The 24,008-nt window shown below is 41.3% G+C and overlaps 1 protein-coding gene and 1 long non-coding RNA gene across 6 annotated transcripts in view; one reads left to right on the top strand and one right to left on the bottom strand.

The window, feature by feature from the left end:
- Positions 1-6,355, bottom strand: part of LOC106565027 (CMP-N-acetylneuraminate-beta-galactosamide-alpha-2,3-sialyltransferase 2) — a 48,731-nt gene extending 42,376 nt beyond the window's left edge. Inside the window, exon 1 of one of the 5 annotated variants that reach the window (XM_014131603.3) lies at positions 6,042-6,355. The gene's annotated coding sequence lies outside the window, so the exon portion shown is untranslated. Of the gene's footprint in view, positions 1-4,273; positions 4,291-4,374; positions 4,510-6,031 lie in introns of those variants that run through there. The other 4 variants (XM_082958982.1, XM_082958981.1, XM_014131600.3 and 1 more) reach the window with 4 other exon arrangements.
- A 23-nt stretch (positions 6,356-6,378) lies between these two features.
- LOC106565029 (uncharacterized) lies at positions 6,379-8,420 on the top strand. The gene is made up of 3 exons (XR_001319586.3): positions 6,379-6,702; positions 7,944-7,997; positions 8,111-8,420. It is a non-coding gene; the product is annotated as an uncharacterized LOC106565029 (long non-coding RNA).
- Positions 8,421-24,008: the final 15,588 nt, after the last annotated feature.

The raw sequence follows: 24,008 nt of genomic DNA, 5'->3' as shown, positions 1-24,008 counted from the left end.
AGACCAAAAAAAACGTCCTTTTATAACCAGTTTGCGACCAGAATAAGATGTCATACTGACGTCTTTTCAACCAGGTTTTGCCCACTGGGTTCTCGGTGTAGCCAGTCTACTTTTCTTGGGTAAAATGCTAGATTAACTTTAAACAAAACATTAGGAAATGTAGCGGGCTACATTCTTCCTACGATAAACATTAGAAATATGATGGCCATGCCTCGTTTTTGCCACAAAGACCTTGCTTTTTCATTGTAAGTTAATTTACTTCTGTGGCTGCCAGCCAAATAGCGTTGCATTTCTGTTGTCATCTGATGAAAATGAAACTATTTTCTGCCAAATGTTTTGCAGTAATGTATTTTCTGGTTAAGGAAAACTATAGTTGCATGTCCCTGATCACTCTTGAAGCAAAAAAAATAAATAACACTTAGCTTTCAATATAAAATGTGACCCTTTCAATAAACAGCTGGACTCTCTCCCATTTACAAACACACGACTGGCTCAACTGTTCTGGGCAACTACGGTAAGCTTCATAAAGTAAAATAATGTGACAGGTGAAAAGAAGAACGTGATCTGCTTTATCTCCTAACGTATTGCAAAGTTTACTGCAGGCATTTACTTAAAGTAGCAACAAATATGAACATTTATTGAATAATGTAATAGTTTCAACGGTATTGAAAAACCATCCTGTGGCTATTTCCAAATACCCCGGTATACGGTACACCGCCCAAGCCTAATCAGTGATTTTTACTCAAGTGCCGCTAGGGCTGGGCGATATTGCCAAAATATTATATCACGGTATTTTTTTTTCAATTGAACAGTATGACGGTATTTTACTGTATTTTTAGTTTTGAATAATACAATTTCTACATTTGCTTTATGAGTAGTGAGTGATCCTAGGGTGGCAACACATAGACTCATTGATATCACTTAGAATGTTTCTCCATTCTGATTGTATTATACTGTTCAATTCAACTTTAACCAAAACAAATTTCAGCACTTTTATCATTTCTGCATTTCCTGCACTCAATTGCAGTGGTGGAAAAAGTACCCAATTGTCATATGAGTAAAAGTAAAGATTCGTTAATAGAAAATGACTCAAGTAAAAGTCACCCAGTAAAATACTACTCGAGTAAAAGTCTAAAAGTATTTAGTTTTAAATATACTTAAGTATCAAAAGTAAAAGTATAAATCATTTAAAATTCCTTAGATTAAGCAAACCAGATGGCACCCTTTCTTTTTTATTTTATTTACGGAAAGCCAGGGGCACACTCCAACACTCAAGACATAATTTACAAACAAAGCATTTGTGTTTAGTGAGTTCTCCAGATCAGAGATGACCAGGGATGTTCTCTTGACAAGTGCGTGAATTGGACCATTTTCCTGTCCTGCTAAGCATTCAAAATGTAACAAGTACTTTTAGGTGTCAGAGAAAATGTATGGAGTAAAATGTACAGTATTTTGTTAAGGAATGTAGTGAAGCAAAAGTTGTCAAAAATAAAAATAGTAAAGTAAAGTACAGATACCAAAAAAAAAACGTATGTAGTACTTGAAAGTATTATTACACCCCTGCTCAATTGAGATCATTTCCACACTGCCACGTATGGCTGCACGATATGGACAAATAATCTAGGATTTATTTTTAACCAAATGTTGCAATTACAATTTGACTTGCAAATTAGAGCAAAACTGTTGGAGTCATGGAAATTGAATGGCTATTCTAATTCTATAGTTAGAATAAAATAGTGGGCACTTTGAATACAGTGTTTGAGATGACAAGGAATTAAAATGCCAGGGAGGAGTTATTGTGACAGGGTAGGAAATAAAGTGCTGATAAGTGTTTCATAGGGGACCCTATAAGCTTTGGCTACATTGCATGTTCTCTTAGCTACTTCATGAAGCTAACATATTCTTGCTTTGCACATTCCTCTTTGATTTAGAAGATACTGTTGCACAAACAACATGCTAATTTTGGTCTACACCATCACTTGTATTATCAGGATGTATTAGCTAGCTACGTTTGCTCTTACGCAGTACATTTATTTGCTAGCTAGCTATTAGCATTAGCGGCTAACAATTAGCGTCTCACAAGAATTAGGGAAAAGAAAAGACAAACTAGCCGTTTGCTGATGTAAGAAACAAACTAATACTGTCATTATAGAATGCTAGTGGATTTATATTAAGAAGCAAAGTGAAAACAGCATTGTTGTCAACAACATTGTTGCATGTGCTGCATTGACCTTTCAGACTGAACGCAAGTATCTGTGGTTGAGGAACATCAAATGTACTCCTTATGTGACAGGGGGTGTGGCTAGGTCTCTGTGGAAAGTGGCACAGAGAGATAGAGCGGAGAGATGACTCGAGAAGTGAAGTAAACTATAAAAATGGACATTACACCTGGCGTATCACATTTAACAACCAAACATTCAAATACCGGTATAGAAGGTAAAGTAAAAACCCAAACCGGTCCCTGCATCAATACCGGTATATCATAAAACACGGTATACCGCCCAGCCCTATACAGTGCCGCTACAGGACAAAGCCTGGAGCATATGGAAAAAAGTTTGACTCTCACATTACTGAAACCAGAAACCCACAACTGTGCTCTACCAACAATATTAAGTTGCATTGGTTGACAGGGGTCTTAGCCAAGCAAATTCCAAATTCATATTCAATTCTGGAGGGGGGAACCTTTGTGTTTGACTTTGCATTACAACTCACTTTTTAACTGCAAAATGTAATTAAGTGAGCTCTGTAAAAGGAGCCTCTTAATTTCACTCAAGTCAAACTGGCAACTTAGGGGGGAGAAAAAGTGAGTAGGACCAACATTTTCACAGAATTAAAGTACACAACTAAAAATGAGAGAGCTGAGGAAGGGGACAAACAAGAACAACAAATCCCCTCTTAGAAGATTTAGACTAGAAGCCGAGCTGAGTAAATAATACTCAAATGCAAGGGTCTGTTATTTCCTGTGGCATGCAGGGTGGTGTATGTCGGAATTTAGGAGAGAGCTTCAAGAGGGTGACGGAGAGGGTTGTTATCTTTCGGGCGGGTAGGACAGTGGCAACATAGGTCTTGGTTTCCAGCGGTTGCGTCTGTATAGACCACACACAAAAGACAGAGCGGGCCTTCACCTTCCAAATACAGGAAAGCCCACCCCACTCAAATTGGAAATATGCTTGCAACCAACCATCACCTCCAGCACCAGCCCAATATCGCATGACTACAGGAATGTAACAGCTGTTACTTTGTGATGTGCTTAGTCCATAGTAAAAGGACGCTCTGGTTGTAAATGTATAACAATAGGCACAATACCGTTCACCAGCCACATCCTCACATTGTTGTTATGACAAGTCACTATATGTTACATGAGCACAGAACATATGGGTTCTCTACAATGGTCCATAGTGGGTGTGGAGAGATTAAATACAATGGCTTTACTTGCTAAAACCAGCTACCTTGCTTTCATTGCTAATGAGGAGTGAATGGACTTGAGAACCATAACTTGTGTAGATTCAAGCCACGGGTGTATTCCTTTTTATAGTGCAGCGCTCTTCTGTTGTGTAGGAAGAAGTGCTAGAAGGGCACTTCCTTTAACGCTTGATTATGCACTTCTCTTAAAATTCAGCCTGGATGATGGAAACAATTCACCAACATACAATATCACTAGTGCTTACGTTAATATAAATTCTGCAGTGACTCCAGTGCTGAGTATGGGGGGGAAACTGTGTGTGCATAGCGCTTTTCAGACAAAAAAAAAACCACAGGATGGCGACGCCTACGTTAGTAACTCGTAAAACGGCTCTATTTAACACAGTTTATTCCATTGTAGTAATTTGTTCATGGGTCATGTGCTAATCTCATTTCACTTCAAAATCGATACCTCGGTGGTGCTGTTCGTTTTTTGTGTACGACTAAAAACGGAGGGGATTACACAAAATACAGTTTTTTTCCACTACAGCACAATGTCGTATAGCTTTGCAACAATTTTCACAACGTTCGTTAATGTGGCCATCCAATCTTTCTTTTCAAGATCCTCCTAGAAAACTTTTACGAACACGTCATTCACATAACGGGTTTCTCGTAACTTCTATGCAGTTGACTATCTCCCATAGCGTTCATAGGGCGGATACATTTTCAAAAATCGAATGAAACTAATATGAAAATATACCTATAGTTTACTTACTATCATCATTTTTTTCTTCCGAAATCGTATATAGTAAGTAAACTACGTGCCTTCTCAAAGTTGATACATTGTAACTTTGTATGAAAACGTTCTAACCTTGGTATGATGGCCACACAACACATTCGATACCACGTCTTCCCCGTTTTTGAGTCATTTCTACAAAGGCAAATAGTCACACGAAAAGGAGACATACTTACATAGCGCGGGACGACAGCTCAGCAGCCTAACTGTTTTTTGTTAAGCATGACCAGAACGTACATGAGGTCGGAGTGCTTATTTGCCCTGCCTCCAATTTCGTGTGCGAGCGCTCACGCGTGCGTGGATGTTTTAGAAATGCAAAATGTTTATTATGGAATTACGACTGACTCATTTTCCCTTGGTAGCCTAACGTCTGAGTTAGATTATTTAAGTAACTTTTCCATGAGTCTCACAAAAAGTACAGTTTATAACGGTGGCAATGAACACAACAAAATCCACATTTTTAACACACATCTTTTGTCTGGCAGCAAACATTTACTACAGGCTGTGGTGTATCCACTACCATATCTTCACTAGCATCACTTGTTGTATCAGTTCTTTTAATCGCTTTTGCATAAGAGATTCGATTGAGGTGGCAAAAGTTAGAGCGGGCAATCTCCTTCACCCTTACAGGGCACTCCAGGAACTCAGTTTAATGTACCCCACCACAATTCCAACACCGTCATCTTTCTACACACCGTTCTTCAGTATACACTGTTCGTCTGCACACACTTGAAACATGGCCAAATCTTTTACAATTCTTACACTGCATTGGTTTGGGGACTAAATCTCTTACAGCGTATCTTACAGAACCAAGCTTCACATGTGTAGGTATTTGCTCTTTATCAAAAAACAATATTCACCCAGCAAGTCAGACGCCGGGCACTAACCCCACCAGGAATTCTATTCATGTATTCAACCTGAGCATCTGTCGTCACCACTGAGATGACTCCTTTGACGGGTGCTCTACTCCGAAGTTCAAAACACAAAACTTCTGTTGTTTTTTGAGGCCCACTGCAATTTTCCTCTACTCTTTAGAAATACAATTAATCAAAATAAAGTCACTCGGACAGACTTCACTTTTCCAAGTGCATACTTCACCATTTTCAACACCTCAAACAGGTTTCCCACAAATGCATCCATCCCATCAATAAGCGATTCATTATCACTCACACACGTATCCTCCACTCCAACAGTTCCAGTACTACTGTTGTTCATTGAGGACATTCATCTTCACCAAATTTACAATACAACATTGGGAAAAAGGAAAATTGCCCTTCCAACTATTAACCCTCTCTAAAAAAAACACCACCGCATTCCACTATTTAACCCTATCTAATCCTACTCCAGACCAACGGTCTGAGAGGACAGAACACTACCGCTCAACCCCCCCTGCTACTGTTCTGCAGTAAATCCTTGCAATCCCAAGTACTTCTCTATGAATGCTAAAAAGCCTACATTAATGAAGGACATGATCTTCCCATCACTCTCTCTTGGTCACTGCCTATCCACAGGAATACTCTCAGTATCCCTTACCCTGTACCCATCTTCCTCTACCTCGCTCTTCAAAGCTTTGTCATACACACACTTTCTGTACTACTCTTGCAACCTCAACCTGACTTTCTCTCACCGGACACCACTGAGCTCCAGCCCCATGGGCTCCCCCACATCTATCACACACAACTTTCTCCACCGATACTGCACATTCCTTTGTCTCATGCCTCCTTACACACATCTAGGAATCTCCCTCCTACACACTGCTGCAACATGCCCATAAACGTGACAGCTAAAACACTGTAGTATTTTCGGAACAAAAGCTCTCAAGGAGTAACTTACACTTACTTACTTGACCTTGTCCGGCAAAGACTCTACATCAAAACTCAGCAGGACAGACATTGTCTTCTCCGTTTCCCCACCCTCTCCAACGGATCTGTGTCACACCAAACGGCAGGCATCACAGACACCGGGAATCTTCCATTTATTCTGATCCTCCTCAACACATAATACCACCCTCGTTGTTACTCCTTTCAATGGCGCCCTGCTCCAGAGAGCAAAGCAAGTCACATTTCTTGTCCCTAATCATGTGGTCCAGAGGGCAATAAATCATCACTAATCCACTCCGAGTTACTCTCACCAACTCAACAGTCCCCAACCTCTTCACCCAACCTGACACCACATATGGATCAGCCAAAATGCAAGGATCCATTCTCTCCACAAACCTCACTCCCACTGTGCCATAACTATGTCAACAAATCATGGTCCCTTTTGCTAAGCTCTATGTGCAAATCGCCCCTCTGCCCCCTTCGCTTAACTTAATTGTAAGGGGCTTCATCGCCCCCAACGCGTTCAAAGGATCACGGGCCCTACACGGATTGACCATGCCTCCACAGCCAAAGATCCTGTCGAAGGACTCTAGAGCTAGTGTGTGGTCGGAATAGGTGCTTGGAGTTCGTCGGTCCCAAAGTCTGCACCAGTAACGCTAGCTTGGTGTGCAGTGACCGGTGGTGGTGAGTATAACCAGAGATACTGGAATATAATCACCTCTCTGGTATAATTTAGCTAGCAATGTTAGATAACGTTATTACTGGTTATGTAGGTAGCCATCATTTGATAAAGCAAGGCAGGCTAGCTAACATTAGCTTTTGAGGCAGTCTAGCTAATGTTAGCTAGCGAGGCAGGCTAGCTATCGTTTTAGCGAACGTTAGCGTAGCTAGCTACCTCGTTAAAACTTAGTTAGGTCGTAGCGCATACTTTTATTGTGTATTGTCTAGATACTGCTGGTTATGTAAAATTATCATTTGATAATAACATTCACCTACAAGTCAGATTTGGAAGTTAGTTCGTAGCTCATACAAGTGTATTCTGTATTGTCTAGGGCAAAAATAAATAATTGATGCAGCTACGGTGGTAGCTAACTCATGTCTGAGTCTGACTAATACAGTGAACTAGGAGCAACAAACCCTAATGGTGTCACCAGTCTAAATATAATCCAATCTGGAGCTACAGTCAGTCTACATCTGTAAAGCATAGAATTAGGGGTTCCACTAGTTACCACAGTCACAAAGTCAAAATTGTACAAACGTAAAAATAAATGTCAACAAAAATGTGCTTTTTGGTCTTAATTTAAGGTTAGGCTTAAGGTTAGAAGTGTGGTTAAGGTTAGGTTTAAAATCATATTTTAAAGGGAGAAATTATAGAACTGTTTTTATAACTTTGTGGTTGTGCTAATGACACAGATGGCTTCATCAACAATAGTAATATGTGTTATGTGAAAAGTTGTATAAAAAAATACCCGGTTTGATAAACTAGTAGGTTAATTACCCAACCAAGCAGATACACCAAGCAGATGGTTATCTCTGAAACTGGAAACACTTATCTCCCTCACTAGTTTTAAGCACCAGCTGTCAGAGCAGCTCACAGATCACTGCACCTGTACATAGCCCATCTATAAATAGCCCAAACAACTACCCCTTCCCCTAATGTATTTATTTATTTTGCTCCTTTGCACCCCAGTATTTCTACTTTGCACACTCATCTACTGTCAAATCTACCATTCCATTGTTTTAATTGCTATATTGTATTTACTTCGCCACCATGGCCTATTTATTTATGGCCTTATCTCACCTCATTTGCTCAAAATGTATATATACTTATTTTTCTACTGTATTATTGACTGTATGTTTGTTTTACTCCATGTGTAACTCTGTGTTGTTATATGTGTCGAACTGCTTTGCTTTATCTTGGCCAGGTCGCAGTTGTAAATGAGAACTTGTTCTCAACTTGCCTACCTGGTTAAATAAAGGTGAAATAATTTTTTTTAAATGGTTGTAAAGTGCATTATCAAAAATCTTTGACCTTTCTTTATAACAAAATGCAATTTACCATGTGGTTGTCTGTTGTATCACCCTGTCACAGGCCCTCACAGTCAACACCACCGCATAAGATGAAGAAGTACATTGCTTATGAGGATTGCCTTCTGCAGTTGTTTGAGAGATGTCCTTTTTGCAGCCGAACGTGCAACATAGAGAAGACCAACAACGGGACCCTCTGCATTTTAGTTGTTCAGTTTGTGTCATTCTTTAGTTTTTTATCATATGTTTGTTGTGTAGTAAATACTTCAGCTTTTATTTTCATTGTTTTTTTTCTAGTTTTTTTGTTGTTGTAAAACGCATTGCATTCCATGTCTAAAATGTGCTGTATAAATAAAGTTTGATTTGATCACGCAGACATGCCCTCGCTGTGAGCATTCCTATAAATGGAACAGGGTAACATCTGACCTGGTCAAAGGTCAAAATAGTTTTGAGTTTTGTCCGATTAACCTTCATAAACTAGCCTGGTGGAACCAGCCTGATTTCTGCGTTGACCTTTCTATTTCACTTCAGATATCATGATACCTGAAGTGAAATAGAAAGGTGAATGCAGCTATCAGGTTGGTTCCACCATGCTAATCATAACTACGTTGCCATGCCCATCAATGGGGCGCTGGCAAACACCTCACCTCTTGCCTACTCACCAATGGTAGTCACTGGGGAGACCAGAATTAGGTAGGTTCAGTCTGACCTGTTCAAACTTCAACATAGTATATGTTTGTTTGTCAGGTATCAGCTATCTTAACTGCCATTGGTAATAGAACAGTGTGTCACAGATACATCTATGGAGCCATCGGTTGGAGACTTGCAAGGCGATGTGATAGAATCCTGACCGACATACAGGCTTAATATTGACCTCTGACATGTTTGCCAAGGTAGCTATTACCACCCAAATGCCCATAGGCACAGTATTTGTATCGTCTGGGAATGACAATGAAGGTGACAGGTTCATATTTTTAAATTAGCAGAACAATATTTTTATGGTGTTATGTAAAGGTTTATTTATGGACATGTTACAAAAAAATGGTGTTTGACCAGATACAATGCTATTTCACAGTAAACAAATTGACAGACTTTCAGCACACTTATAGGGAAGGACACTCAACAACCACAACAGTTACACAAATTACTGATGATTGGCTGAGAGAAATTGATGATAAAATGATTGTGTGGGGCTGTCTTGTTAGACTTCAGTGCAGCTTTTGACATTATCGATCATAGTCTGCTGCTGGAAAAACGTATGTGTTATGGCTTTACACCCCCTGCTATTATGTGGATAAAGCGTTACTTGTCGAACAGAACACAGAGGGTGTCCTTTAATGGAAGCATCTCCAAGATAATCCAGGTAGAAGCAGGAATTCCCCAGTGTAGCTGTTTAGGTCCCTTGCTTTTTTCAATCTTTACTAACAACATGCCACTGGCTTTGAGTAAGACCAGTGTGTCTATGTATGTGGAGGACTCAACACTATACACGTCAGCTACTACAGCAACTGAAAAGACTGAAACACCTTCGGAATGGGTAGCAAGGAATGAGTTAGTCCTAAATATTTCCAAAACTAAAAGCATTGTATTTGGGCCAAATCATTCACTAATCCCTAAACCTCAACTACATCTCGTAATGAATAATGTGGAAATTGAGCAAGTTGAGGGGACTAAACTGCTTGGAGTAACCCTGGATTGTAAACTGTCATGGTCAAAACATATTGATACAACAGTAGCTAAGATGGGGAGAAGTCTGTCCATAATAAAGCGCTGCTCTGCCTTCTTAACAACACTATCAACAAGGTTTTGTCGCACCTTGACTACTGTTCAGTCGTGTGGTCAGGTGCCACAAAGAGGGACTTGGGAAAATTGCAATTGGCTCAGAACAGAACAGCACGGCTGGACCTTAAAAGTACACGGAGAGCTAACATTAATTACATGCATGTCAATGGCTCAAAGTGGAAGAGAGATTGACTTCCTCATTACTTGTTTTTGTAAGAGGTGTTGACAAGCTGAAGGTACCGAGCTGTCTGTTTAAAATACGAGCACACAGCTCAGACACCCATGCATACCCCACAAGACATGCCACCAGAGGTCTCTTCACAGTCCCCAAGTCCAGAATAGACTATGGGAGGCGCATAGTACTACATAGAGCCATGACTACATGGAACTCTATTCTACATCAGGTAACTGATGCAAGCAGTAGAATCAGATTTAAAAAGCAGGTAAAAATACATCTTATGGAATACCTTATGTCTCCCGACCCCTCCTGTCTCAGCCTCCAGTATTTATGCTGCAATAGTTTGTATGTGTCGGGGGCTAGGGTCAGTCTGTTATATCTGGAGTATTTCTGTCTTATCCAGTGTCCTGTGTGAATTTATGTATGCTCTCTCTAATTCTCTCTCTCTTTTTCTCTCTCTCTCTTTCTTTTTCTCTCTCGGAGGACCTGAGCCCTAGGACCATGCCTCAGAACTACCTGGCCCGATGACTCCTTGCTGTCCCCAGTCCACCTGGTCGTGCTGCTGCTCCAGTTTCAACTGTTCTGCCTGCGGCTATGGAACACTGACCTGTTCACCAGACATGTAGACCTGCTGTTTTCAACTCTCTAGAGATAGCAGGAGCAGTACAGATACTCTGAATGATCGGCTATGAAAAGCCAACTGACATTTACTCCTGAGGTGCTGACCTGTTACACCCTCGACAACCACTGTGATTATTATTATTTGACCCTGCTGGTAATCTATGAACATTTGAAAATCTTGTCCATTTTCTGTTATAATCTCCACCCGTCACAGCCAGAAGAGGACTGGCCACCCCTCATAGCCTGGTTCCTCTCTAGGTTTCTTCCTAGGTTTCGGCCTTTCTAGGGAGTTTTTCCTAGTCACCATGCTTCTACACCTGCATTGAATGCTGTTTGGGGTTTTAGGCTGGGTTTCTGTACAGCACTTTGTGACACCAGCTGATGTAAGAAGGTCTTTATAAATACGATTGGTGGATTGATTGATTGATTGATTGATTGATGGGGGAACAGCGGGGTCTGTGAAGTAACAAACATAGGCAGAGACACATGCATACAAACACATGATAACATACGCACTAACACACATGTACACATGGATTTTGCGTTGTAGATATGTGATAGTGGAGTATAGGCCTGAGGGCACAGACTTAGTGTGTTGTGAATTCTGTAATGAATGTATTGCAATGGTTTTAAAATTGCATAACTGCCTTAATTTTGCCTTGGCAGCAGCTAATGGGGATCCATAATAAATACAAATACTACATTTGAAAGTTATCAAAACACTTAGTTTAGAATATCTACATACATTCAGCAATTGCATTATTCTCATATTACTTTGTAGGCTAATGACCTATTCATAGCTTCCTCTGGCATCTCACCATACATCTGCCTGTAGTTATTGAACTTGACTTACAGGAGGTTAGTTTGTTGTGATTGAGTGGGGGGAAACAGCTGTGGGCAAGGTTCTGACAGATGGGTGTGTCTTGGTGGTGGCAAGGACACACCCACATCAAACCACACCCCAAAGCCAACTCACATTTGGATTCTGTCATAGCCGCCAGCATTTCTTGAGGAGCAAGCCAAAAAATGAGGCCAAATCAGCAGGTGCAGTTCCCCTTTAAGGCAACAGTAATGAGGAAACAGTCGGTGGTTGTATTTGATTAACATTTTATTAAAAAGTATGGATTTCAGCTAACAAAGAAAGTCACACAGCTACAGAGGACAAGCATAGGAACACGGTAAGTGTTTAAGAAGTATCAACTGCACAGCAACTCAAAGGAGTCGGAGGTTCACTCCAAAAACTCGTCTCCACTCAACTCCGTGGATGAATCATCATGGAGTTTAGATACTTGGCTAAAGTTAGCAGTGGCTATTGGAACACATTTGAACAGTGGGTTACAGTTTATTGAGGTCTGTAGACTCATTTCAAGGTAAAATAAGAAATATAAAAATACCAAACTTGTCCTTTAACCATCTACAGAAAATGTTAATTAATTTTAAAATAATTTTGTCTACACAGTAAAACAATTTCGTCCACACAGTGAAGGACCTCCACAACATACAGTATATTTTAGCAATCCTCGCTACATGAGCCTCGTTACCATTCCAACCAAGTGGTTAACACTATTGGTGTGAAACATAGGGCGTTAAAATCCAGAGACACGGGTTTGCTTCCTGCTCTCTCCATTTGCCAGTGGTGTAAAATAGTTAAGTAAAAATACTTTAAAGTACTAATTAAGTAGTTTTTTGGGGTATCTGCACTTTACTATTTATATTATTGACAACTTACTTTTACTTCACTACATTCCAAAATAAAATTAGGTACTTTTTACTCCATACATTTTCCCTGACACCCAAAAGTACTCGTTACATTATGAATGCTTAGCAGGACAGGAAAATGGTCCAATTCACGCAACTATCAAGAGAACATCCCTGGTCATCCCTACTGTCTCTGATATGGCAGACTCACTAAACATAAATGTTTCGCTAGTAAATTATGTCTGCATGTTGTAGTGTGACTCGCTATCCTTACATACATTTTTTTAAATAAAATTGTGCTGTCTGGTTTGCTTAATATAAGTAATTTGAAGTGATTCATACTTTTACTTTTGATACTTAAGTATATTTAAAATCAAATACTTTTATACTTTTACTCAAGTAGAATTTTACTGGGTGACTTTCACTTTTACTTGAGTCATTTTCTTTACTTTTACTCAAATATGGCAATTGGGTTATTATTTCACCACTGCCATATTTTTTTATTTAACCTTTATTTAACTAGGCAAGTTAGTTAAGAACAAATTCTTATTACAATGATGGCCTACCCCAACCAAACCCTAAACCAGACGACAGCGCCCTATGGGACTCCCAATCACGGCCGGTTGTGATACAGCCTGAGATGCAGTGCCTTAGACCACTGCACCACCCATTTGCTTCATTGGTGTTAAAGGTGGAATGGTGGCTGTGAGGCCATCGGAACGCTCTGATGTGTGAGGGGGCTAAGGTCAGTTAAAGCATGTGGAGGGGGCAGTGAAGCGCTTCTCGCTTTATGAGTCACGTTACAATTTCCATCAATTGTGATAACCCTATTGGCACAATGCGTAGGGGGTTTGCCTTTCCCACCAGAAACCTGGGTTTGCTTCCCACTCCCTCTGTTCGCTACAATATCATTGAACTTTCTTTGGATATATCTACCCCAGTTTGGTTTCAGAATTTAGAACCGTAGAGCCTGAGGTAATTTCCTACCCTATTCAGTTGTCAGTCAAAGTGCAATACATTCTTGACATGCCTTCTCCATATGGTTCTGAGGTCACATGGCCATACTGTAGGATGGACCCATTAGGTTACTGGAAATACTGAGCTATAAATCAGCATGCAAAGGAAACAGGCACCATTAGGTTTTTATCTCCTTGCTTGGCTTCCTTCCTGTGTCTGGCTTGTGTAGTGCCCAGATAACATTCAGTTAAATGGAATGGGGTCGTTACAAGCCATGCAGTCTGTTCTGAGTGCATGGGTTACCCAAAATGAATTAGCTTGACGCTAATTGGGAAGATAAAAGGACTGTTGGGTTAATGTAACTGCATAAAGAAGTACACCAGGCCATGTCTGACCAATAGATCTTCTCTGTAATGAAGTACCATGCTATAGAGTTTGGGGTACACAGGTTTGTATTACGTTTTTGGGAAATCATGTCCTGTTTTTTGTGTTTAACTTTGGATTTGCATACAGCTGTTACACAGTGATGAAAATTGTTTTCAATCTGATGACGCGTGCTTTCTCACAACTTTATGATTGCTAAAGAAAAATCAATCAAATCCCACTAGCAGTTTGAGAATGAGAGACAGAGAGAGTCATGTTATCTTGTTGAAGGCTGCTGTCAAATCAAATCAAATTGTATTAGTCACATGCGCCGAATTCAACAGGTGAACCTTAGAGTGAAATGCTTACTTACAAGCCCCTAACCAACAATGCAGTTTAAAAAAATATGATTAAGAAATAAAAGGAACAAGTGATTAAAGAGCAGCAGTAAAATAACAACAGCGAGACTATATACAGGGGTACCGGTTAGTCCGAGGTAATTAAGGTAATATGTACATGTAGGTAGAGTTATTAAAGTGACTATGCATAGATAATAACAGAGAGTAGCAGTGGCGTAAAAGAGGGGGTGGGGTGGGCAATGCAAATAGTCTGGGTAGCCATTTGATTAGATGTTCAGGAGTCTTAAGGCTTGGGGGTAGAAGCTGTTTAGAAGCCTCTTGGACCTAGACTTCGCGCTCCGGTACAACTTGCCATGCGTTAGCAGAGAGAACAGTCTATGACTAGGGTGCTGGAGTCTTTGACAATTTTTAGGGCCTTCGTCTGACACTGCCTGGTATAGAGGTGCTTGGCCCCAGTGATGTACTGGGCCGTACGCACTACCCTCTGTAGTGCCTTGCGGTCGGAGACCGAGCAGTTGCCATACCAGGCAGTGATGCAACCCGTCAGGATGCTCTCGATGGTGTAGCTGTAGAACCTTTTGAGGATCTGAGGACCCATGCCAAATATTTTCAGGTTGCTGAGGGGCAATAGGTTTTGTCATGCCCTCTTCACGACTGTCTTGGTATGCTTGGATCATGTTAGTTTGTTGGTGATGTGGACACAATCATCTCCTTTGTCTTGATCACATTAAGGGAGAGGTTGTTGTCCTGGCACCACACGGCCAGGTCTCTGACCTCCCTATAGGCTGTCTCGTCATTGTCGGTGATCAGGCCTACCACTGTTGTGTCGTCAGCAAACTTAATGATGTTGTTGGAGTAGTGCTTGGCCTCGCAGTCGTGAGTGAACAGGGAGTACAGGAGGGGACTAAGCACACACCCTGAGGGGCCCCCGTCTTGAAGATCAGCGTGGAAGATGTTGTTGCCTACCCTTACCACCTGGGGGCGGCCCATCAGGAAGTCCAGGATCCAGTTGCAGAGGGAGGTGTTTAGTCCCAGGGTCCTTAGCTTATTGATGAGCTTTGATGTTGGTGTTGAACGCTGAGCTGTAGTCAATGAATAACATTCTCACATAGATGTTCCTTTTGTCCTGGAGGAAAAGGGCGGTGTAGAGTGCAATAGAGATTGCATCATCTGTGGATCTGTTAGGGCGGTATGTAAGTTGGAGTGGGTCTAGGGTTTCTGGGATAATGGTGTTGATGTGAGCCATGACCAGCCTTTCAAAGCACTTCATGACTACAGACGTGAGTGCTACGGGTCGGTAGTCATTTAAGCAGGTTACGTTAGTGTTCTTGGGCACAGGGACTATGGTGGTCTGCTTAAAACATGTTGGTATTACAATCTTGGACAGGGAGAGGTTGAAAATGTCAATGAAGACACTTGCTAGTTGGTCAGCGCATGCTCGCCGTACACGTCCTGGTAATTCGTCTGGCCCTGCAGCCTTGTAAAGGTTGACCTGTTTAAAGGTCTTACTCACATCGGCTGTGGAGAGTGTGATCACACAGTCGTCCGGAACAGCTGGTGCTCTCATGCATATTTAAGTGTTATTTGCCTCGAAGCCAGCATAGAAGTAGTTTAGCTTGTCTGGTAGGCTCGTGTCGCTGGGCAGCTCTCGGCTGTGCTTCCCTTTGTAGTCTGTAATGGTTTGCAAGCCCTACCACATCCGATGAGCGTCGGAGCCGGTGTAGTACGATTCGATCTTAGTCCTGTATTGTCGCTTTGCTTGTTTAATAGTTCGTCTGACGGCATAGCGGGATTTCTTATAAGCTTCCGGGTTAGAGTCCCGCTCTTTGAAAGCAGCAGCTCTAGTCTTTAGCTCAGTGCGGATGTTACCTGTAATCCATGGCTTCTGGTTGGGGTATGTACGTACACACTGTGTGGACAACGTCATCGATGCACTTATTGATGAAGCCAGTAACTGACGTGATGTACTCCTCAAAGCCATCGGAAGAATCCCAGAACTTATTGGAGTCTGTGCTAGCAAAACAGTCCTGTAGCGTAACATCTGCTTCATCTGACCACTTTTTTATTGATCGAGTCACTGGTGCTTCCTGCTTTAATTTTTGCTTGTATGCAGGAATCAGGAGAATAGAATTATGGTCAGATTTGCCAAATGGAGAGCGAGGGAGATCTTTTTACACATCTCTGTGTGTGGAGTAAAGGTGGTCTAGAGTTTTTTTCCCCCCTCTGGTTGCACATTTAACATGCTGATAGAAGTTTGGTAAAACGGATTTAAGTTTCCCTGCATTAAAGACTCCAAAACTATACATAGCAAATTGGATGCAGTCTATCACAGTGCCATCCATTTTGTCACCAAAGACCCATATACTACCCACCACTGTGACCTGTATGCTCTCGTTGGCTGGCCCTCACTTCATATTCGTCGCCAAACCCACTGGCTCCAGGTCATCTGTAAGTCTTTGCTAGGTAAAGCCCCGCCTTATCTCAGCTCACTGGTCACCATAGCAGCACCCACCCATAGCACACGCTCCAGCAGGTATATTTCACTGTTCACCCCCAAAGCCAATTCCTCCTTCGGCCGCTTTTCCTTCCAGTTCTCTGCTGCCAATGACTGGAACGAACTGCAAAAATCACTAAAGCTGGAGACTCTTACCTCCCTCACTAGCTTTAAGCACCAGCTGTCAGAGCAGATCACTGCACCTGTTCATAGCCCATCTGTAAATAGCCCATCCAATCTACCTCATTCCCATACTGTATTTATTTTTTTATCTTGCTCCTTGCACCCTAGTATCTCTACTTGCACATTCATCTTCTGCACATTCTACCATTCCAGTGTTTAATTGCTATATTGTAATTACTTTGCCACCATGGCCTATTTATTACCTTACCTTTCTTATCCTACCTCATTTGCACAGGCTGTATATAGACTTTTCTACTGTATTATTGACTGTATGTTTGTTTATTCCATGTGTAACTCTGTGTTGTTGTTTGTGTTGCACTGATTTGCTTTATCTTGGCCTTGTCGCAGTTGTAAATGAGAACTTGTTCTCAACTAGCCTACCTGGTTAAATAAAGTTATAATTTTTTTTAATAACATTGAATGGGACACTTTGAAAACTTTCAAATTAGATAAATGACTACCTAGGCCAGGGGTAGGCAACCCTTGTCATGGAGTGCAGCAGGCACTTTAACCGACCTGGAAGACCAAGTGTGGTGAATTTAGGCAATCACTGAACTGTTAAATTAGCTCAGTTGGTCAGGTGGGGTGCGAAGATTAAACAAAATCCTGCAGTACCTGCTGCACTCCAGAAACAGGGTTGCCTACCCCTGACTTAGGCTAAAGTTCAGTGGGCTATCAATGTTATGTGCCGTCCACACGTTTTGATTGACAATGATGCAGTGACATTTAATATCAAAATAATGATGATAATCATTGTCCAATTTCTGTGTTGGGTAGCTTAGTCACACAGAGACTTTTGAATTGAATTCACACAAAAAAAGTTGGATACTGAGTTATTTGAAAAATCCAAATAAGACCTAGTAATATTCATTGCATTACAATCAAAATTCCAGCTTCACCGTAACAGAAATGGTTGAAAATGCACCAGGTAATTGAGATTTGGTATTTTCCCCTGAGCAAGAAATAGCACCTGGACCAAAACATCAGTGTATTTCTACACTGAACAAAAATTGAATGCATTATGAGCCGAAACAAAAGATCCCAGAAATGTTCCATACACACAAAAGCTTATTTTTCTCAAATTGTTGCTCAAATTTGTTTACATCCCTGTTAGTGAGTATTTCTCTTTTGCCAAGATAATCCATCCACTTGATAGGTGTGGCATATCAAGAAGCTGATTAAATGGCATGATCATTACACAGGTGCACCTTGTGCTGGGGACAATAAAAGGCCACTCTAAAATTGCAGTTTTGTCACACAACACAATGCCACAGATGTCTGAAGTTTTGAGGGAGCGTGCAATTTGCATGCTGACTGCAGGAATGTCCACAAGAGCTGTTCCTAGAAAATTGAATGTTAATTTCTCTACCATAAGCCGCCTCCAACGTCATTTTAGAGAATTTGGCAGTACGTCCAACAAGTCTCACAACCGCAGACCACGTGTAACTACACCAGCCCAGGACCTCCACACCCGGCTTCTTCACCTGCAGGATCGCCTGAGAACAGCCACGCTACTATCTGACCCGGGATCCTGCAAGACCAAAATGTCTGAGGTTATTTGTCGTAGCTAGCTACTAGCCTATCTGGTAGCTATTAGTATCAAGATCCCAGGGATTTCCACGAACAGCTTGAACACAGCCCGCGACACTGGGACTGCGGAGGTGTCCCTGGCTAATTGTGGCTGTATCCCCTGCTGCCTGTTGCTTTTTCCCTGCAAGCTGACCTTCCTGGAACTGCGCTGGATAGCTACCCACGTTAGCTGATGCTGCTACCAACAGTACGTGCAAAGACACTGCTTTTGTGCTCACTGATGTGAGAGGATTTAAAGGACAACATACACTATTGTTCAAATAGAAAGAGGAGTGGGAGGCCCCGGTGCACAACTGAGCAAGAGGACAAGTACATTAGAGTGTTTAGTTTGAGAAACAGACGCCTCACAAGTCCTCAACTGGCAGGTTCATTAAATAGTACCCGCAAAACACCAGTGTCAATGTCAACAGTGAAGAGGCGACTCCGGGATGCTGGCCTTATAGGCAGAGTTGAAAAGAAAAAGCCATATCTCAGACTGGCCAATAAAAAGAAAAGATTAAGATGGGCAAAAGAACACAGACACTGGACAGAGGAACTCTGCATAGAAGGCCAGCCTCCCTGGAGTCGCCTCTTCGCTGTTAACGTTGAGACTGGTGTTTTGCGGGTACTATTTAATGAAGCTGCCAGTTGAGGACTTGTGAGGCATCTGTTTCTTAAACTAGACACTAATGTACTTGTCCTCTTGCTCATTTGTGCACCGGGGCCTCCCACTCCTCTTTTTATTCTGGTTAGAGACAGTTTGCTTTGTACTGTGAAAGGGGTAGTACACAGCATTGTACAAGATCTTCAGTTTCTTGGCAATTTCTCGCATGGAATAGCCTTCATTTCTCAGAACAAGAATAGACTGACAAGTTTCAGAACAAAGTCTTTGTTTCTGGCCCTTTTGAGTCTGTAATGGAACTCACAAATGCTGATGCTCCAGATACTCAACTAGTCTAAAGGCCAGTTTTATTGCTTCTTTAATCAGGACAACAGTTTCCATCTGTGCTAACATCATTGCAAAAGGGTTTTCAAATGATCAATTAGCCTTTTAAAATGATAAACTTGGATTAGCTAACACAACGTGCCACTGGAACACAGGAGTGATGGTTGCTGATAATGGGCCTCTGTACGCCTATGTAGATATTCCATAAAAGAAATCTGCCGTTTCCAGCTACAATAGTCATTTACCACATTAACAATGTCTACACTGTATTTCTGATCAATTTGATGTTATTTTAATAGATTTTCTTTCAAAACCACAGAAATTTCTAAGTGACCCTAATCTTTTGAACAGTAGGTTATATTTCTGCTTTTCGGATTTAGCCATTTCTGTGTGCTCTTTTTGTTCACTTAGTTGAGAATTCCCTGTAAGGAGAGAGACACAGATGCCCAGCTAGCCTAGCTAGCCTAGCTGGCCGGCTGTCTCAAATGGAGGTCACTATTGAATGTTTTCAACTCTGCAGGAGCTGTGTTTATTTTGCCCTATTCCGGGACAATGTGGACCTCCCGGACTTTCAATATAGCATCTGTTTGCTTGCAGAGGACTACAGGGGCAAAGTGGCTACTCTTAGTAAACATGTAGTGAATTTACACAATATACTGGGGAATCCACACCCGCCGACTTTTTCTTTCTCCTCTATTCCAGTAGCTGGGTGCCTCTCTGGCTTGGTGGAATTGTCGCCGCCGTGTTGGCTCTTCACAGTCAACTGGCCAGTGCTCGACAGGGATCCATCCCCAAAGGTGTCTCTCTCTTCCTTGGAGAATTAAGTAATTAAGCTGCTTCTGGATGACTTGGTGGATGTTCTTGTTCTTGTGTGCAGCTCACTCGGCAATATCAGCTCAAACATAAATATCACTGTTATGTCTATTCTGATAAGCCGCTCAGTAAAACAATCAAAACAATAAAGCATCCCAGAAAAGTACAAAAAATAGCCCACACTAACATATGTAGCCCAAGATACAAGGTTCATGAAATCGATAACTTGCTAGTAACAGATGACATTCATATACTGATTATCTCTGAAACTCACTTAGATAATTCCTTTGATGATATAGTGGTATCAATATGGTTATAACATCTAGAGAAAAGACAGAAATACCAAAGGAGGTGGTGTTGCGGTCTATATTCAGAGCCATATTCCAGTAAATCTTCGAGAGGATCTCATGTCAAATATTGTTGAAGTAATATGACTTTATTCAATAGTGACCTGCGCAGGGGAGACCTTTTCTGGACGCAGCCAGCATTGGACTCTCTTAGACACATACATTTTAGCTTATATAGGCAAGGAACATCAGATCAGCACACTCCTCACTACTGATTTTTCTTATACTGGAAGACACCCCCCCCCCCCCCCCCCTTCAATGTATAACACATGTGGGATTGCCTCGTTTCATACTCCCCTTTAACTTGGATAATAGCTTTAAAGCACACAGTACAGTTGTCTAACACAATTGTCATTCATCTTAATTTCCCTTTTTGTGCTATGGAGACTTCCATAAGCACAACTATACCAGCAATGTTGTTTATACTCAGAACCACATTCCTGTAAAGCTTAGAGACAATCTAATGTTAAATACTGTTGAAGTAACAGGTTAATCTGCCTCATCTAAAGCCCATTCTTGTGGGAAGCTGCAATAGACCACCAAGTGCTAACAGTCAGTATCTGGATAATATGTGTGAAATAATAATAATTAATAACAATAATTAATAATAATAATAATTGATAATGTATGTGATATCAACTGAGATGTGTATTTTCTGGGTGATTTAAATATTCATTGGCTTTCATCAAGCTGCCCATTCAAGAAAAAGCTTCAAACTGTGTTAATGTTAACGTAGATGGAAAAAAGCTGTCCTTGAAACAATCTTGATATGTTCGTCAAAGGAGAGATCAGGTTCCAGAGTAAGGCTGAGGTCCTTCAGTTTTATTTGAGACGACTGTACAACCATCAAAATTAATTGTCAGATCCAAAAGAAGATAGCTTTTTTTTCTTGGGACCTAGAACAAGCGTCTCTGTTTTGTCCGAGTTTAAAAGTAAAAATGCATGCGTTTGCACCACTGTACTACTTACATCTACAGTGCATTCGGAAAGTATTCAGACCACTTGACTTTTTCCACAATTTGTTACGTTACAGCCTTATTCTAAAATGATTTCAATAAAACATTTTCTTCATCAATCTACACACAATACCCTATAATGACAAAGCTAAAACAGGTTTTTAGATATTTTGGCAAATGTATTAAATATAAAAAAACAAATACCTTTATCTACATAAGTATTCATACCCTTTGCTATGAGACTCAAAATTGAGCTAAGGTGCATCCTGTTTCCATTGATCACCCTTGAGATGTTTCTACAACTTGATTGGAGTCCACCTGTGGTTCATTCAATTGATTGGACATGATTTGGGAAGGCACAGACCTGTCTATATATGGTCCCACAGTTGACAGTGCATGTCAGAGCAAAAACCATGAGGTCAAAGGAATTGTCCGTAGAGCTCCGAGACAGGATTGTGTCGAGGCACAGATCTTGGGAAGGGTACTAAAACATTTCTGCAGCATTCAAGGTCCCCAAGAACACAGTGGGCCTCCATCATTCTTAAATTGAAGAAGTTTGGAACCACCAATACTCTTCCTAGAGCTGATCGCCCAGCCAAACTGAGGAGTTGGGGAGAAGGGCCTTGGTCAGGGAGGTGACCAAGAAACCAATGGTCACTCAGACAGAGCTCCAGAGTTCCTCTGTGGAGATGGGAAAAACTTCCAGAAGGACAACCATCTCTGCAGCACTCCACCAATCAGGCCTTTATGGTAGAGTGGCCAGACGGAAGCCAGTCCTCAGTAAAAGGCACATGACAGCCCACTTGGAGTTTGCAAAAAGGCACCTAAAGGACACTCAGACCATGAGAAAAAAGATTCTCTGGTCTGATGAAACCAAGATTGAACTCTTTGGCCTGAATGCCAAGCATCACGTCTGGAGGAAACCTTGCACCATCCCTACGGTGAAGCATGGTGGTGGCAGAATCATGCTGTGGGGATGTTTTTGTGCGGCAGGGACTGGGAGACTAGTTAGGATCGTTGATGAAAACATGCTCCAGAGCGCTCAGGACCTCAGACTGGGGCAAAGGTTTACCTTCCAACAGGACAATGATCCTAAGCACACAGCCAAGACAACGCAAAAGTGGCTTTGGGACAAGTCTCTGAATGTCCTTGAGTGGCCTAGCCAGAGCCCAGACTTGCAGCCAATCGAACATCTCTGCAGAGACCAGGAAATAGCTGTGCAGCTATGCTCCCCATCTAACCTGACAGAGCTTGAGAGGATCTGCAGAGAAGAATGGGAAAAACTCCCCAAATACAGGTGTGCCAAGCTTGTAGCATCATACCCAAGAAGACTCGAGGCTGTAATCGCTGCCAAAGGTGCTTCAACAAAGTACTGAGTCTGAATACTTATGTAAATGTGATATTTCAGTTTTTATTTTTGATAAATTACCCCTATTTAGAGGGATGGAGAAAGAGAGCCAACTCACTGGGCAAAAACTGAGTAAATCAACATTGTTTCCACATCATTTCAACCAAAACATTCTATGTGATGTTAAAACATTTTTTTTTAGCAATGTAAGGGAATTTTATCTTTTTTTCAGCCAACTTTTAACCTAAATCCAATGGCATTGTGACATTTTTTTGGTTGACAACTCAACCAAATGTAAATCAAAACTAGAAGTTGAACTGACGTCTGTGCCCAGTCGGATGGTTACTTGTTGAAGCCTGAGAAAGGGAGCCCTGGCTGTAGCTCCAGTCTGGCTTTATGCCCCATTCCTTGCACTGTGGCGTATCATCTGCACAAGATGGTTTAGATTATGATGTGTCAGTATGTGAGAGGCTCTTTTTTTCTATCCAAAGAGGTGGAGCAGAGTTTTTTTCCATCAACTTTTAGTTCACTTTCAAAAGACTAATGTACTCCCCAGTCATAGTAATTTGGTTCTTACAATTTGTCAATGTCATCAACCTGGTCACTGAATGCATTGCTTTTATAGTCATTAGCAGTGCCTCTGAACTCATTTCCTAAGGAAAGACTGACACTGTAGAACCAAGATTAATAAATGGAGATGAAAACAACATTTTGCTCTTAAAATGTACAGTATACAATTATTATTTAATCATGAAAAAGTAATTAATTATAATCACTTTTCTCTTCTAATTCAGTTTAGAATTGTGCAATTGGGTAAATCATCTACAGTAATGACCATGTTTTTGTGAGAGGCCAGATGTGAATGTTGTATGATAAGCAGGGTGAAGAGGAGCAACAACCTCTCAGTCATACTGTATCAGTTTTAGTGCCCAAACATGGGGAATGGTTGGAGGTGGGGTCGACAGAGACAGTATTTGCCTGGGCACCTTTTGAACTGACAGACAGGATGAATGGGTGAACAAAGCAGGCCATTACTTGGCCACAGTTTTCAAATAACTTTTATTTCTTGGGAAGGAACTTCCATGTGTGGTGACAAATTGTTACATACAAGACACACAGCAACATAGAACATATTAGTTTCAAACTTAAATGCCCATGGTGTCAAGGTGTTTTGGTGCTGTTTTAGGATTTGCCACTAGTTAATGGAAGAAGGTACTACAGTGGTTATGGCTAAGATGTGTTGTTCTTTTGTGTGGAGAGACGGCAACATGTACAGCCATGTCTGTGTCAATGCGATACGTCTGTCAGTCACATCACATGACTTGCATCCTGCTCTTTATCTCTCCCT

The sequence above is a fragment of the Salmo salar genome, chromosome 12 (assembly GCF_965601325.2).
Source record: "Salmo salar chromosome 12, fSalSal1, whole genome shotgun sequence".
Classification (NCBI taxonomy): Eukaryota; Metazoa; Chordata; class Actinopteri; order Salmoniformes; family Salmonidae; genus Salmo; species Salmo salar.
The sequence above is the reverse complement of the archived record's forward strand: the minus strand, read 5'-3'. Positions and strand labels throughout refer to the sequence as shown.